The 18,484-nt window shown below is 41.2% G+C and overlaps 1 long non-coding RNA gene across 2 annotated transcripts in view; it reads right to left on the bottom strand.

Annotated features, from left to right (window-relative positions):
- Positions 1–18,305, bottom strand: part of LOC122216589 — a 100,457-nt gene extending 82,152 nt beyond the window's left edge. For both annotated transcript variants that reach the window (XR_006200981.1, XR_006200980.1), the window contains exons 1-2: positions 17,301–18,305; positions 7,995–8,152 (exon numbers count right to left, since the gene is read on the bottom strand). This is a non-coding gene — a long non-coding RNA (uncharacterized LOC122216589). The remainder of the gene's footprint in view (positions 1–7,994; positions 8,153–17,300) is intronic.
- Positions 18,306–18,484: the final 179 nt, after the last annotated feature.

Raw genomic sequence — 18,484 nt, 5'->3', positions numbered from 1 at the left:
GTGAAGTAGAAGACAGATCTTTTTAACTTGTCCAATAAGAGGAGAACAAGTCAAAAAGAAGGAAAAGGATAAAAGAAAGCCATATGGACTATGGGATACCATTAAAAGAAATGACCATGGATTACTGGAGTCCCAGAAGGAGAAAATAGGGAGAAAAGGGCAAAAGCTTTTTGAAGGAAAGAATGGCTGAGAAAATCCTAAAACTGGGGAGAGATATGGACACTGTTGGTGGGAATGTAAATTGGTACAACCATTATGGAAAACAGATTGAAGTTTCCTCAAAAAATTAAAAAATAGAAATGCCATATGATCCTGCAATCCCACTCTGGACTCATATCTGAAAGAAATGAAATTATCTTGAAGAGATAGCTGCATTCTAATGTTTGCTGCAGCATCGTTCACAATAGCCAAGACATGGAAACAACCCACATGATAATCAGCAGATGATAAATAGACAAAGAAAATGTGAATTATATATAATTTAGCCATTAAAAAAAGGAAATCTTGCCACTTGCAACAACATAGGTGAAATTTGAGAGTATTATGCTAAGTGAAATAAATAAATAAAGCATAAGAAAGAAATACTGTATGATATCACTTCATATGTAATCCAAAACTAAACTCACAGAAACAGAGAATACAATGGTAGCTCCTGGGAGCTGGGGGTGGGAGAAATGGGGAGATGTTGGTTAAATGTACAAACTTTTAGCTGTAAGATGAGTAAGTTCTGGGGAGCTAATAACAGCATGGTGACTATAGTTAACAATACTGTATTGTACACTTGAATATTGCTAAGTGAGTAAACCTTAAATGTTCTCACCACGGGGGGAAAAATGGTAATTATGTGAGGTGATGGAGGTGTTAACTAACCTTTTTCTGATAATCATTTTACAACATACACATGTATCTAATAATCACTTTGTACACCTTAACTTAGGTGGGGCTAAGATGTCAATCATAGCTCATTAAGCCTGGGGAGGAGGGGGAAGAAATTATAAGGAAAAAAAAGGAATATTTGAGTATATAAATGAATGAAGGTTAACAGAGTTGTTCCAAGATCACACAGCTAGTAAGCATCGAGTCTAGAGAATACTGTGTAAAGTAGGACTTCCCACATTCCTGTGCTATGCCAATGCTGACATTCTCTAGGCACATCCAAATTAGAGGTCAGCTCGGTAGCATAGTGTCGAGGACAATGCATGAGACTAGGAAGGACAGAGCTGGGTCCTGGTCCCGGTCCCACAGTTTACCATAGGCCATTAGACAAGTCACTTAGCTTTCCTTAGCTTCAATTTCCTCATCTGTAAAATAAAAATAATATCGACTTTTCATTGTGTTGGCAGTTATTGCATAATAATATTAACTTCACCATACCTAAAAGGAAGTAGTAACTTTAACTGCACAGAGTTAATATGAAAATTAAGGGAGACTGTAAACTGTGAAATCACTCTTCAAACTAAAAAGATCTGTGCAAATGTAAATCCACAGAAGAAGCAATTATCTTCACAATTAAGAAAGACTGAGAAACAGGGAAGCACATTTCCCATCATTATACATGGTCATTGCTACCACGACCACCTGTCAGAGAAGCTTCAGTTATAAGATCTGCCCTTTGTCTATAGCACTCATTGACACTTGGGGCCACTAGCCAAAGCTTGGGTGAAGGATTTTACCTCAGGAAATTCCAGACATGGGCTTAACACCAGGATCCTGATGTCGCTGCATTCCTATCTGCAGGAGTTAGGAGTCAAACCTGGCACAGGACTTCCTGCTAGCATGCTACCCGTAGCCCAGCCAGCTTTCCTCATCTTCGCTGAAATCATTACACCTGTGTCATCTGCTTTTGGTTCAAGGCCTACCACTCTGGCTGCTCATTCAGTTTCCACTAAGAAAGTCACCTAATATTCTATAGCAATTGTTAAATGTTAAATTGCATCCCCTAAAAAAAAATACGAGAGTCCTAATCCCCAAGATGCCTCAGAATTTGTCCTTATTTGAAAATAGGGCTATTAGATATGTAATTAGTTGAATTCAAATGAGATTATATTCGAGTAAGGTTGGTCCCTAATCCAATATGACTGGTGTCCGCAGAAGTAGATGTCCATGTGAAGACACAGAGACACACAGGCACAAGGCCACGTGATGACAAAGGCAGACAATGAAGTTATGCAGCTATAACCAAGGAACCCCAAGGATTGATGGCAAACTCCAGAGGCTAAGAAGAGGCAGCCAAGAATTCTCCTACAGGTTTCAGAGGGAGCATGGCTCTGCTGACACCTTCACCGCAGACTTGTAGCCTCCAGAACTGGGAAACAATGCATTTCTATTATTTTAAGCCACTCGGTTCATGGTACTTTGTCATAGCAACCCTAAAAAACTAATACAGCTTAGTCTACAATCCAGCGAAAGTGCAATAGCGCTACCCCCACCGGACTCATCAACAAGAAGAACTCCCAAACAAAGGTTCAAAGTAGCGTTATGTCTCATTTATCCAGAAAGCAATGCTTTAGGAGACTCAACTATGTAACTGTGGCCAAGGACCAGAAAGGAGGCAATAAAGTGCCCCAGTCAAATACCTATGACATAGTTCACATTGTTAATTCCTAGAAGAGATTTTTGAAGACTCATTTAGAACCTACTGACCCTTATCTGAGAAACTGCCCTACAGCAGAATTGACGCATAAACTACTGGAGAGTAGGTATAGAGCTGATAGCAGAGGCGAGCAGTAGCTGAGGATGGAGAAGACAAACTTACAGGTGACATTTAAAAAACTCTCGGCATCCTGGGGCCATTTAGAGCAGAGGGAAACATGTCTACATTTTAATAAATGCTTGGGAAAAAATGATGAGTTTGATTCATCCAAAATGTATAAGTGGTTTTTCTCCAGTCAGTTGGAGTAACACGGACCATTTTTACGCCCCTGCCCGAAAAGACTAAAAAGCCAGACAAAATATATGAAACAATGGTGTTCAGGGACATAGGATACCAGGCAACGAGGGACAGTGATTCCTCAGAGATGGGAAGCAAATGAGGTGAGCCCTACTATTGCCCAAGAGCGCGTGCAGGCTTTGGAACTGGGGGGGAGGGTCCAGCAGGGCCCAGGCTCTCCTGAGTGGGGGAACGGAGGGAAACTCCAGTGAGCTTCCAGGGAACTGTGCCAGCGAGGAAAGAGCTGCAGAAGGAGCACTCCTCCAGAGATCTAGGGAGTCTCCCTCACATCCTCATGGTGTCCGGAAACTACCCAAGACTGGGGAAAGAACCACCAGAAAGGATCAGCAAGCACAAGCCCCAGAGTTCACACACACCTGGAAACAATTCCTGTTGCCACAGCAGAGCAGAAAACCTCATAATTCATGGAGCGTCAGGCAGAGCACTAAGAAAGGTTTTTTTCCCTCAGCCATGGGACAAAATTGGCTCTGATATAAACACTAATTCCAGTAGCACCTAACAAGATTTAAAATACTTTAACAACAGTATGGTCTCAAAGTATCTCCCCACAAAATACTTATTAATTACAAACTGATAAAGGGCAAGTTTACGGTGGTGAAGCTAGGCAGACACAAGCCCATCAAATGATCAAAAGTTGAGTCACCAGTAATGGACAAGTCAATGTGCCTCCTCATAGGATGCATTAACGGCATTCCTTTTGTAATGCTCCTGCCAAGAATGCATTCTCCAAATCAAATCATGGGGATACGTTAGGCAAACCCAAAATGGGGGAAGTTTTACCACGTAACTGGCCTATGACCTTAAAAAGTGGCAAAGTCATGAAAGTCCTGGAAAGACTGAGAAACTGAGTGTGAAAGAGACAAAAGATGCAAGACAACCAAATACAACCAGCAACTCTGGATCGGACCCTTTTTCTTTAAAAACCACAGCTGGGCACCCTGGGGGAACATGAGTGAGATCTCTGGATGACATGACAGTAATAGACAGATGTTAATGGCCTGATTTTTATTTTGATGGTAGCACAGAAAGTCCTTCTGTGGAAGAATTACATACTGAAGTCTTCCAGCAACTTACTTTCCAATGGCTCAGGAAAACTGTTATTTGTAATATTCCGGCAAATTTTCTGTAAATATGAAATTTTATTAAAATATAAAAATAAAACTTTACTGAGGAACAGGAAGGAAAATTCTAATAAGTGAAGAGACATTCTGTATTTCTAGAATGGGAAGGTTATATATTTCAAAACCATCATTTCTTCCACGTAAATTTTATGAAATCAATACACTTCAAATTAAAATTCCATCAGAAATTTGTGAAAGTATTAGGGTAAAAGAGCCAATAAAATATTGGAAACTAAAGAAAACAAGGAGTAATTTACATTTCAATATATTTAAATTTACTTCAAAATGCAGTAATCAAAATGGCACACTATGGCACCAGCCTGCAAAATACTTGAATAATTGAACAGAATGAAAAGGCATCAAAAAAGGTCAAGTTAATGGCATTTGAAATCAGTTAGGATGAGTTACTTATCAAATATTAGGCTACTGGTTAATAAATTTGGGGGGAAATTTTTAAATACGTAACATGCCTCATACTATATATCAAAATAAATCCCATGTACATTAAAGTTTAAATACACATAATGCATCTATAAAAGTAATAGAGAAATGTAATCAACACATTTCTAAAATCTTGAGGTGCAAAAATTTTCTAAATATGACATCAAAGGCAGGAACAGAAGATAAAAATGGAATTATGTACATATGAAGTTAAAACCTTTGTACATCAAAAAGTACACAAAGAAAGATAAAACGGTTGTAACAAAATCAGGAAAGAGTTATAATGTCCTTACTATTAATTTTTTTTTTAACGTTTATTTATTTTTGAGACAGAGAGAGAGCATGAACAGGGGAGGGGCAGAGAGAAAAGGAGACTCCAGGCTCTGAGCTGTCAGCACAGAGCTCATCCCAGGGCTAGAACTCACAAACCGCAAGAACAGGACCTGAGCCAAAGTCAGACGCTTAACCAACTGAGCCACCCAGGTGCCCCTATAATGTCCTTACTATTAAAGAACATTATATATCAATTAGAAAGTAAACCCCAAAAAGAAAAGAAACAAGTCACAAAGGAAGACAATTAACTAATAAACACAAGAAGCTGGGTGTTGAATTTCATTAGAAATAAAGATGCAAATTACAAAATATCATTCTTCACCTATCAAATTAACAGAGGTTAGATGCTCATCCAAAAGCATCTCTTCTAATAATAAAAAATTAGACATAAACCCAGCCCTTTTTAAAACAAAGAAACTGTTAAATAAATTACAATATTATGGTAAGTAGAAGTCTAAGATGGCCCCAGGATTTCTCCACCCTGGTACACATGCCTTGTAGAATCCTGCTGACTATCAATATGATGGTTTACTACCCTGATTAGATCATGTTATATGACATAGTTATCCTTAAAATGAGGAGATTTTTCTGGTAGGCATGGCCTAATCTTATGAGCCCTTTAAAAGGGAAGAGTTTTCTCTGGTCACAGAAGCCAAAAAGTACAAATACAGTAAGGATTCAATGCACCACTACTTGCCTGCAGATCAAGGGGGCCTTGCTTGCATGTCAAGGAAAACAGGTGGCCTCCAGCTGCTAAGAGCAGTCCTCAGCTAACAACCAGCAAATACAAGAGGACTTCAGCCCTATGACCTTGAGGAACTGAATTCTGCCAACAAAAATGAGCTTGGAACAAGTCTTCCGAGAGTCTTCAGAGAACTTAGCCCAGCTGATACTTTGATTTTGGCCTTTTGACATGTGACCAGAGACCTTAACCATGCCATGCCAGACTTCTGACCTATGGAACTGTGAGCTAATACATGGGTATTATTTTATTTATTTACTTTTTAAATGTTTATTTATTTATTTTGAGAGAGAGAGCACACGTGCACAGAGTGGGAAAGGGGCAGAGAAGAGAGGGAGAGAGAGAATCCCAAGCAGGCTCCAGGCCATCAGCGCAGAGCCTGACTTGGGACTTGATCTCACGAACTGTGGGATCATGACCTGAGCCAAAATCAAGAGTCTTATGCTTGACCTACATGCCCATGGGTATTATTTTAAATTGCTGAGTTTGTGGTAATTTGTTACACATCAATAGAAAACTAGTGCAAATATATTCACACAAAGTATTTCAAGTATCTGATTGGTATTTTCACTAAAAGTACAAGAAAACTGGCAAATGTTTATGATATAGTATTTGGATTTTTTTCTAAAGGAATCAAGGGGCACCTGGGTGGCTTAGTTGGTAAGCATCTGACTTAAGTTCAGGTCATGATCTCATGATTTGTGGGTTCGAGCCCTGCATTGGCTCTATGCTGACAGCTCAGAGCCTGGAGCCTGCTTCGGATTCTGCGTCTCCCTCTCTCTCTGCCCCTCCCCAACTTGTGCTCTATCTCTCTCTCTCAAAATTAAATAAACAGTTAAAAAAATTTTTAATATAAAATAAAGGAATCAAAACTAAATATACAATATAAGCACAATTTTAATTGATAGGTATAGAAGGGGGATGCCTGGGTGGCTCAGTCGGTTAAGTGTCCAACTCTTGATATCGATTCAGGTCATGATCTCCTGGTTAGTGAGATTGAGCCCCATGTTGGGCTCTGTGCTGACAGTACAGAGCCTACTTGGGATTCTCTCTCCCTCTCTCTCTGCCCCTCCTGTGATCTCTCTCTCTCTCTCTCTTAAAATTAATAAACTTAAAAAGCAAACAAACCAAAAAACACTGCATAAAAATGCATCAAAATGGCATGAGAGGTTATATCTGGTGAAAGAACTAAGTATTTTAAATTTTTCCCTTCTATTTTTCTGATCCAATTTTTCCTAAATGAGGGTATATTATTTTAACAAGCAGAAATAAAATCAGCAATACTTCAACAACTGCCAAGAACAAAGCTTCTGGTTTTGAGAGGCTACTAAAGTATTTCAGCTAGTTTATCAATAAGATGGAAGAAAGAATCTTTATAGTATCTTTATACTAATATTTGAAATTAAGCTCTGTTGTGAAATAGTAATACACGAACACAGGCAAACACAATGAGACTGTTGTCTCTGACCGCTTCAGGGACAGTCCCCAATGTGACATTAATTCTGAAGCCTGTGCCTCCGCAGTCGCAGATGCTGTGAATGAACTTGGGGAATGCTGCAACATTAGCCTTCTCTGCTAATCCTGCTAATGCACTCACAATCTATTTGACAGGCTGCCCATCACATCCCCTCTGTCAGGGCGAGCAGCCTTTGGAGGTGGCTGTGACAAGCGGATTACAGAAAGGACGCCCAGGAGGACAGACTGGCCCTCCCTCCGCTGCACTCTGACTAGCTTTGTAGATAGGCCGCATACCACAAAGGCAATCAGACTCATCTTCAATACAGACCTCTTGGCACAGAGTACCAGAGGGAGACGTTCACCAACCCAAGGGAATGAGTGTTTTCTGACAGTCACGCCATCCTCCAGCCTCATCATGGAGAAAGAAACAAGGCAATTGGAAGGAAAAATTCACAGGTTTCTGGATCATTCCTTAATAGCAGAGCCCCCTCCTCTGCAGAGACCCTGTGTGCTCTAGAAAACTAGTAAAAGTTCCAGCCTCTCGGGATGAGTCGGAACACAGCTCTGCCCCCTCCTTCCCCTCTGGTTACCAGGTTCCTCAGTGAGTGGTTGACACTCCATAAAACCTACATTTACAGCTTGGGCTTCATTAAATTAGCAGGATCATTTTATTTGCCTTCTAAATTTTCAGGGATTCCATTTTAAATGTTTCATTTAAATACAAGGCAAAATAGAAATAAAAGGCACAGTCTTCACACTAGCAGATTATTCTTTGAAAAAGTAACATAGGATTTGTCCAGAGCAAAGTTCCTATTCCTTCTTCTGCAAAAGTCCCTTCCAGCCAGCCCCCATCACTCTGGAAGTGGACAGTTCTTTCTACCTCAGTTTACACACTTGGTTCTCAAATGATGAGAAGGAGACTTTTCCCAGAAACAGTTAACTTAGTTACCTCCTTTTGTCATGAAGTGTTCCTCACTCCTGTAATCAGGCCAAGGCTCTTCAGCTTCCCGCTCATCTGGGAATATGTCCTCGGGCTCAGGAGCCGCAAAAGGCATAGAGAGTACTGAGACAAGCAGAACCGGCTGGGGGCCTCAAGGAGCCTACCATCTAGAAGAGATGACCAATAGTGACCCAGTGTTAGAAGTGCTATGAGTGAGGTTTCTGTACAAGAGTGAGGTTCCATACAAGCACCTGGGAGAGACTGCCAGACCAGACTGTGGAGGCAAGGTACGCTCACCACCTTCTCCAGCTGTATTTTTTTTTTAATTTTCTTTAATGTTTACTTTTAAGAGAGAAAGACTGAGAGTGATCTGGAGAGGGGAAAAGGGAGAGGGAGACACAGAATCCGAAGCGGGCTCCAGGCTCTGAGCTGTTAGCACAGACCTGGATGCGGGGCTGCAACTCACAAACCGTGAGATCGTGACCTGAGTTGAAGTTGGACGCTTAACCAACTGAGCCACCCAGGTGCCTCTTCTCCAGCTGTATTTAAGCCACACTGATCATTGGTGCTTCTACTGTGAGATAGACCTCTGAAGGTTAGCTGAAAGTCTTCACCAAGTCCCATCAGGACAGTGACCAGAAATCCCCCACTGAGGCCTCACCCTCCACTCTGCCATCAGTCCTTGACACGCCCAGCATAGATGTTCCAACATTATTCAGGCTCACAAACTTGCAGTGAAATGAACAGAAATGCAGAGGAACACCACACACACCGCCCTACCGTCTCCAACAAGCCACACCCTCTCCTGATGGAAAATAAGCACAATAGCTCTCATGCAGGCAAAGTTCAGCCACCGCTCCTGCTCCTCTTTCTCCCAGAAGGGGCTCCATCCTAAATGAGACCCTTGGCAGGTCGCTCTATGGAGCAGGAGCCAGGCTTCTTCCTTGTACCTGGAGGTGGAGGCTGGGACCCAGGCCTTCCTCATTCCTTGGCCTGTGCGCAGCACCCCCCTGGGAGGCCCAGAGCTTTCTCAGCCCACCCCTCTTCCCTACTCTCTCCATTCCCAGAGAGGTTAAAGCCTAGCACTCTTTGTCCTTCTGGGCAGGGCAATCAGAATTTTGGAGATCTCAGTGAATCTCAGCTGTATACAGGGAAGCAGTAAAGGGTCTTGTGAGTGCATGAATTTTGGAGTCTGAAGAACCTGGAATTGATTATGTTCTATGACATACTCTGTTACCTTGTGCAAATGTATTCTTTTGGCCTCCATCTCCTCATCTGAAAATATGAGAATAGTATCTGTGGATGTCAATCTCTCAGAACAGTGTTTTGCATATGGTAAGGGCTCAATAAATGGTAGCTCTATAAAATATTTTCTCCTAGAATATCTCCTAGGTCTGCATCTAAATATCAGCTCTCACTAACGAAGGAGGAAGGAAGGGATCTCATGAGAAAATGAGGGATTCCAGACCCCTGGGGAGCAGTCCAAGGTTTGTTTTCAAAGGGAGGTAGACTCTCATAGATGTCTCTGAAATCATCCTGCCAACAAAAGTACGTTCAATTAAGGCAATTTCTGTTCATCACTTAGAGGCATGCCCCCCAGGCCAGACAGGGGAAGTGTGCACCAAGGATCACTCCAAACATTAAGCCCACTGTGCCCCCAACTTTCTGGCTGCATATACATGGGGATTTTCTGGGAACCTCAAAGGACCTGGAGCCAGCCAAGCAGGCTGAAGACAATCACCCATTGTAAAAACAATGAAACCAACAAGCTGGAAAAGTCAGAATGGATTTCACCTGGCCTCGTCAGGCTGCACTAACAGATCCCTACTCATGCTCCATGCCCTTCTGGCCCATGCCTACTGTACAGCTCAGAGTGATTTATATGACAGGGAAATAAGCCAATAGTAAACACACACAAAGAAAACTCTAAACATTGCTTTACCTTTTTTCTGCCAAAAATGTGCTTTGCAGCCAGTTGTAAAGTGACCTTAATATCCACAGATAAAGTTCATGTAATACCTAGCTTTGGCTCACTCCCTAATTTCAGATTCTGAAGATTACAAAGAGTAGATAAAATTTACAGGGATTCTTTTTTAGTTTCTTGCCACATCTGAAAACCTGTCCAAAGATAGGAGAGATCCTGTGGGCTGCTGGTCTCCTACAGATGGGCCTTATGCAGAGATTCCCATTTTAACACAGCAGTATGCTTGGTGTGGTCTAACTACTATGAACACTTCACTCTGAAATTTGAAGTGAGTTTTCCTTGTTTCTCTAGAGATAACTATTTATTATTCAAATCTTTGTGTTCATTTTTTTCAAAATGTGTGTTTTTGTAATTGTTCTTGCTTTCGAGGGCAGTTGGTTTACTTTTATTGTGCTTCTGGGGCAAGTCAGAATATCCACATGCTTCTTCATATTTCATAAACGTGAAGCTGATTTTCTAATTACAGCTATTTTGATCTGTATATGTCTGCTACACAGTTCTGTAACCCATATGCAAAGCTTCTACCTGAATCTGCATGGGCGACATAACTAGCTGTCTGGCAACTAAAGAAGAATCAGAGTATCCAGGAGAGAAAAATAAATTTGATTTCTCACTCATAGCAAACATGGGACATAGTCAACCCTGTCAATGAAGTCTGTAAACATTTTTATAGTTATCCCAAGCACTTTTCCCCCCAAGCACTGTTTAAATTCTCTTTGCTCAAAGACATTTTTGAAACACCAAAAGAAACTGAAAAGCTGGGAGGTACAGGTACTTTTTTTAAGGCTCAGTAGAAAGAAGTAGATAGTCTTTAGCAATGTTATCTATATTTATGGCACAAATGTAAATTTTCTCTAACCAAAACTGTACAAGTCAGAAAAGATAAGTACTTTTATCCTCATTGACAGGTAAGGAAATTGAGGCCCTCAGAGGTTACAGGATTTGACTAAGGCGACCCAACAAAGTTCAGCAATAAAATGTGTGCTGAGACACACATTTCCTGCTTCCCAGTTCCTTTCATCTGGGTTATCTATTTAAGTTGCCCTGACTTACTGAAGTAAACATTATGCTGTAACAACACATATTTCCCTCAGTTTGCATGATGTCCACACTTAGCCTGTGCTCAGGAACTAGTTACAGGTCTTAATAAGTAATATTAACTGAAGAGAAGGTTTTGCTTTAATAATTATTTCTCAGGGTGCTTGGGTGGCTCAGTCAGTTAAGCATCCAACCTTGGCTCAGGTCATTATCTTGCAGTTTTTGAGTTCGAGCCCCATGTCGGGCTCTGTGCTGACAGCTCAGAGCCTGGAGCCTGCTTCAGATTTTGTGTCTCCACCTCTCTCTGCCCCTCCCATGCTCATGCTGTGTCTCTCTGTCTCTCGATAATAAGTAAAAGTTAAAAAAAAATAAAGAAAATAATTATTTCTCTCCCTGGGGTACCTGGGTGGCTCAGTCCATTAAGCATCCGACTCTGGATTTTGGCTCAGGTCATAATCTCAAGGTTTGTGAGATCAAGCCCTGAATCAGGTTCTGCTCTGTCAGCACAAATTCTTGGGATTCTCTCTCTCTCTCTCTCTCTCTCTCTCTCTCTCTCTCTCTGCCCCTCCCCTGCTTGTTCTTCCTCTCTCTCTCTCTCTCTCAAAATAAATAAACATTTAAAAATAATAATAATTATTATTCCTCTCCCTGACCAACTCAACACTAAGAAGTCTGTAAGGCACAATTATAGAAGAGAAGGGAAAAAATCCTATCCTGTTAGGAAATATTCTGACAATGAAGGAAACTAATCTAATATTTTAGAAAATTTGGACAGATTCTTGAAATTCCATTGTCAAAAATTTAACAAAGCTTACAATTCTATGGACATATTTATATTAAAAATTACAACGTGAAAACCAGACATGAGAGTAGGGCAAAAAAGAAATCCATGCTCCCAGCCACTAGATACATTAGATTTTTTTTTGTTTTCATAAACAAAATAACAACAGACTCAATTTTACTGAGCCAAAATTCAAGAGGTTATAGCTAATCTAAAAATATTGATTGTTCTTTTTTTTTTTTTGTATCCACAGGGACCCTACATACCAACATTTGAGAGTAGACAAAAGTTTTGTAACTTTACAACAAAATACCACCCCAGAGCATGTTATGTCAAAACCTAAAGTGAGAGTTTTGTATTACAAAATTAAAAACACCACAATATATTAGAGTGGCAACCCTGGATCGGATCACCTTGGAACAATACATGAAATGATCCCAGGAAATGGGAATTTGTGCAGAAATTTGTCACGTGGTGGACAGTTCCATAAGGCTAATACCAGTTCACTTTTGCAACAAGATATTCAGAAGGCCACAGATTACCAGTCAGGAAAGACTGGGTGAGAAGTCTGGACTTCTGTCTGCCTGCGTGCAAAGGGAAGCTCCTCCACATCCCATCCAGGTGTGTCTGAGAAGACTGAGTGGGCAGCCAAACTTGCACCACCACCCAGATGTAAAAAGCTTTCTGTGTACCCCCAGAAGAAGCTATGTGGGAACAACAAAAAGGACCTCTCCCCTCCTGGCGTAAATGCCAGTGGGGAGCCTGAAATCTCACCTCTACCAAGTTGCAATACGGCACCCCCTCCTCCTAAGGTGGTAAGAGAGGCCAAGTGGGTGTCCTGGACATTCATCCCCACATGGTAGTAACAAAGTGACACCCCTTCCCTACCAGTATGGCAAGTCAGAGGAAACTTACCAAAACAGATTTCAATAAGAGTTTCACAACATAATACCAAAAATTTCAAGGGTATGATCAGAAATTACATGTCAGACCAAGAACCAGGAAAATCTCAACCTGAAAGAGAAAAGATAATCAACACACATCAACATCAAGATCACACAGATGTTGAAATTATCAACGAGAATTTTAAAGCAGCCATCATAAAAATACTTCAATGAGCAGTTACGAACCCTTGCAACAACTTAAAAAGTCTCAGGAAAGAAACAGAATATATATTTTTAAAAACCATTTGTAAATTTTATGGGTGGCTCAGTGGGTTAAGAATCCAACTCTTGATTTTGGCTCAGGTCATGATATCACGGTTTATGAGACTGAGCCCTTGTGGGGCTTTGCACTGACAGCAAGGAGCCTGCTTAGGATTCTCTCTCTCCCTCTCTCTGCCCCCCACCCCACTGGTTCATTCTCATTTCCCTCTCTCTTTCTCTCTCACTCTCTCTCTCTCTCAAAAATAAACTTTAAAAAACCCATATGTAAATTTTAGAATTAAAAAAAAAAATCATTGGAATTTTTTAAACCCTCAATATCAGAATGGAGGGGACCCAGGAAAGAATCACTGAACTGGAAGACAGAACAGTAGAATTGACCCAAATTCACCAACAGACAGAAAACAGAGTGAAAAATGTGAAGAGAACCTCAAAAACCTGGGGAACTATAACATCTGTCATTGCAGTCTACGAAATAGAGAAAAAGAGTAGAGATGAAAAAAGTATTTGGAGAAGTTACAGCTCAACATTTTTCAAATATGGAAAAGAAATAATGGCTGAAAACCTTTTCAAACATGGAAAAAGATACAAACCTATAGAATTAAAAATCTGAGAAAACCCCAAAATGGATAAACCCAAAGAAATCCATGCCAAGAACCATCATAATCAATTTCTGAAAATTAAAAACTTTAAAAAAACTAAAAAACTTTAAGACATAGAAAGTACCTTGGAAGCAGCAAGAGAGAAATGACACCTTACATGCAAAGGAAAAACAATTCAAATGACAACAGATTTCTCATCAGAAACCATGAAAGCCAGAAGGAAGCAGCACATTTTTCAAGTGCTGAAAAGAAAGGACTGTTAACCCAGAATTCTGTACCTGGTGAAATTATCCTTCAGAAATGAAGGAGAAATAAAGACATTCTCAGATGAAGGAAAATTAATAGAATTTTTCACCACCAGACCTACCTTAAAATAATGGCTAAAAAAGTTCTCCAAAAAGAAAAGAAATGGTAAAAGATGGAAACCAAAAATATAAGAAGAAAAAAAAATTGAAAAAGCACAGACACAGCTAAATACAACAGACTTTCCCTCTTGAGTTGTCTAAATTGTTTGATGGTCAAAGCAAAAAGTAATGCATTGTCTAACTTGGATCTCAATGCATGTAAAGGCAATATTTATGACTATCATGTCATACACAGGGAGGAGGACAAAGGGGCTTACAAGCTGGTATCTTAGTTCAAGCTGCTATAACAGAACACCACAGACTCACTGACTTAAAGGACAGGCATTTCTTTCTCTGTGAGTCCAAGACCAAGGTGCCAACAGATCTAGTGTCTGGTGAAGGTCATCTTTCTGGTTTATAGATGGCCAGCTTCTTGCTGTGTCCCCACATGGTGTGAAGCAGAGAGAGAGGAAGCAAGTTTCCTCAAGACGCTTCTTATAAGGACACTAATACCATTCATGATAGCTCCACCTTCAAGACCTAATTAATTACCTCCCCAAAGCCCCATTTCCTAATACCATCACATTGGGGATTAGGATTTCACCACAGGGATTTTGGGGGGTTACATTCAGTCCACAAGAGGAGTTAAGGTTTCACTCAAACTGCTAAAACATTGATATCAGTAGGTATCAATGTGGTAATTATACAGTTCTGTATCTTCATTATGGTGGTAGTTACAAGAATCTACCTATTCCTATTTTTGTGGGAAAATAGCATCAAACTAAATGCAAACATTGTACCAATATCAATTTTCTGGTTATGATATTGTATTACCATCATGCAAGGTGTAACTGTGGAAGAAAATGGTGAAGGACACATGGACCTTCTCTGTACTATCATTGCAATTTCCTATAAATCTATAAGTAATTCAAATTAAGAAGTTAAATAAAAAAAAAAAACAGAACTCAGAGTGCCTGGGTGGATCAGTCAGTTAAGCATCCAAGTCTTGATTTCAGCTCAGGTCATGATCTCACAGTTTGTGGGTTCAAGGCCCACATTGGGCTCTGTGCTGACAGTGCAGAGCCTGCTTGGGATTCTCTCTCTCCCTCTCTCTCTCTGCCTCTCCTCTCTCATGTGCGCTCTCTCTCTCTCTCTAAAAATAAATAAACCTAAAAATAAAATTTTTTTTTAAAAAATTGAAAAAAAACACAAAAACCCAGAACTGTTCTAGGTTAAAAGAGGACAAGACATAAACGCAATGTGAAAAACTTTGGATTTTGATTTTTAAAAATTCAAAAAATGGGGGGTGCCTGGGTCGCTAAGGAGGTTAAGAGACTGACTCTTAATTTTGGCTCAGGATTTGATCTCACAGTTCATGGGATCAAGTCCCGAGTCAGTATCTGTGCTGACAGCACAGAGCCTGCTTGGGATTCTCTCAGTCCCCCTCTTTCTCTGCCCCTCCCCTGCTCTCACTCTCTTTCAAAATAATTAAATAACCTTAAAAAAATCAAAAGGTGGGAAAATTTGGGGAAACTATAATGTAGATGGGACATTTGATGACACCAGGCAAAATTATTATTGATAATAATGTTATGGTAAAAGAGTTAACGCCCTTATTCCTAAAATATGTGTGCTGAATTATTTAAGGTTAACATATAATGAAGTCTGAAACTAACTTGCAAATGGTTCAGGGAGAAAGACAGCAAGAGAGAAATATAATAAAACATTATCAGCTGTTGACTCTATAAAGAAAGTATGAAAGTGTTCTCTGTCCATTCTTACAATTATTCTGTATGTTTATAAAATTTTCATTTTAAAAAAGTTGGAGGGGCGGAGTGGAAGGATATGTGATAAAGCATAGTAAAATGTTAACTGTGGAATTTAGGTGGTGGATAATTGAGTGTTCCCTATAAATTTCTATTGTGCCATAGGCCTGAAGTGTTTAAATTAATATATGGGGGGAGAGAAAGCTGAGGAAACATATCAAAGCCCAGCACCCTCCTCAAGCACTCCCTATACTCCCCAGCCCAGTTAAATACATACTTATGATAATTAAAATAAAACATCATTTGCCAGGGACAAAACCTTGCCTGGCTTCCTGCCTGGAGAAGCCCTAGCAATGCCTCCCACTTTTCCCGTAGTGGTCCCAGCCAATGCCACGGTCCCCACAGCCACACTGAGGCGGCTCCCATGGGTCCTGCTAATTGTCAAGGAGAGACAAATCTGAATATGGTATATATATATATATATATATATATATATATATATATATATATATATATACATACACTAAAAAAAAAAAACAACAACATTCTACCATTGTGGTGGGAGTTTTTAACACACTAAAGTACCCAAGTTAGGAATTAATAGACAAAGAAACTGGAAAATAAAAAGGAATATAGAAGATAAAAGATTTAGAAGCTACATCTATGGTGCCCAGATCTATGTAACAGTTAACAAGAACTCTTTGAGCCATGCCACCCACCTTAGAATGGGTCTGCTCAAATAGTTCAGCCTTGGCTGGTCTTCCTGATAACAACACCATAATAGAGACTGTTCTGGACAGCCGTAGCACCACACCTGCTCTGGTTCTTAGTTATATAAGCTTTGAGATATTAAGAATATTCTGAATTCTGCACAAAATGTTCAGCTCTTGACACGGGTTAATAAGAAGTGAACCAACCCCCCAAGTAAATCTCATTATTTAAAGCAAGGCCTAAATTCTCTGGAGGCTTGTTTTCCCTCTCTGGTTCTTTGAGAAGTGAAGAATCTAGACATTCCTGCCCCATCTCCTGTAGCTTTCTTCCATGGCCCCTGTAAAGTTCCATCTACCTACAGTCTCCAGTGTTACCCACTCCTACCAGTGACAAAAAGCAACCCATCCCTGCCTTGTTATGACAAAACTCCTTATCTTATCCCACGAGCAAGAGTCCAATCAAACCAAACATTGAAAATAAATTATGCCTATACCTCCCCAGAGATGGCTGAACTGCTAAGAGCCATCTCCATGTTTAGAAATAAGAAACAAAACCTAGTCCATTCACCCATCCATCCCAGTTTTCTGAGCCCTTCTGTTTTCTGATAGCTGGGGCTAGAACTAGCACTGGCTAAGAAAAATGGCCAAGAGTGGTTGGTAGCAGAGGGCCAGGGCTCAGATGACTGGGTAAAAGGAACATTCTTGAAGATATGTCCATGTAATAGCATTGTATAACTATCAGAGAAAGCAAAAATCCAAAGAATATTGTAGTTGGGTGTGTTTGTAAAGTCAGAGACCCCCTCCCACCTATTCAGTCACACCTACCATATATACAGCCCCCTGCCCTGCCCCACACCTCAGTCTGCCTCAAGTTGTCTCTTTCTTCCTACGTATATGCCACAAAGGAATGGTAGGTAGGGCACTTACATTTTGTCACCCACCTTCCTCTCTCAACCAAATACAACAATAATCTGTGAACTGATTTATCCATCTCCATGCAGTTTAAAGAAGGCTTCATCCAAGTTTTCTAGAAGTTTCATGACCACCAGTCCAGGTGATATCCTTCCTCCATCCCTTTTCAGAATCTTTGGGTGATGAGAAAGTGAGGATGGGAAGATTCTCTTAGGAATAAGGCAGCTTGGGAGCTTCAGGATGCTGAGGGAATCATTTCGAATGCTTTGCATGGTGCTTCATAAATGCCAAAGTTGTTCTGCAACACATTAGGGCCCGGTTTTGGTTTGAGTAGTGAATAAATGATTGAGAAAAGATGTATGACTTTGACCTCTACACCAACTGAATGAGGTAGGTGGGAAGAGTATTATCCCCATTAAAGGAAGAAAGGCCAGGCTCAGAGAAATTCAGGGACTTGGCCAAAGCTTGTAAGTGGCAGGAAAAGTTAACGACTGGGTCTTCAGGCCCCTTGCCTCAAAGGAAACACAGCTTCTAATTCTTCCTCTGCCACTGACATGAGGTTTGCCCCCTTCCTCCTATCTCAGTCCATAGTGAATTTTTTCATCTGAAACATGAGCAAACTGGACCCAGCCATCAGTCTGGCTCTTGAAGTGGCCCTCTAGAAAGCCAGGCGGAATGGGTAGGGTGGGTGGCCAAGTCTGTGCCTCCAAGAGCTCCGCTGGTCTGGAAGCCAAGACCTCTGTCTCAAAGACCCAGCTTGAAAGGACTAAGGCCACACCGGATCTAGTGCAGGGCCTGGCCGCACCACCCCTGCCGGCTCCAATCCCAGGGACCTCCGTCGGACCATGGCAGTGCTGGATTCGGGGTGCCACAGGGACTCCAAGGGCCTCCAGCTCGCATGAACCCAGAGCTGCCCTCTTCGGCTTCAGCATCTCTAGTGCTCACAAACGCCCATAGCGGGAAGCGCCCGCTATGCCAGTAGTACCCCACGTTCGTTAAGCCTGAAAGCGGGACACGGAAGTCGGCAGCGACCGCCCGCCACCGCCCGCCACCGCCCGCCACCGCCCGCCACCGCCCGCCACCGCCCGCCACCGCCCGCCACAGCCGCGGGACCGTGAGCTCCAGCGCCTAATGTTCCGCGGGATGAGTTCACTCTGCGCCTGCGCGCAGAGCGTGCGCAGTGATGGAGGCGGGGGGTA

The sequence above is a fragment of the Panthera leo genome, chromosome A3 (genome assembly GCF_018350215.1).
Source record: "Panthera leo isolate Ple1 chromosome A3, P.leo_Ple1_pat1.1, whole genome shotgun sequence".
Classification (NCBI taxonomy): Eukaryota; Metazoa; Chordata; class Mammalia; order Carnivora; family Felidae; genus Panthera; species Panthera leo.
This window is presented reverse-complemented; position numbering and strand designations above follow the sequence as displayed.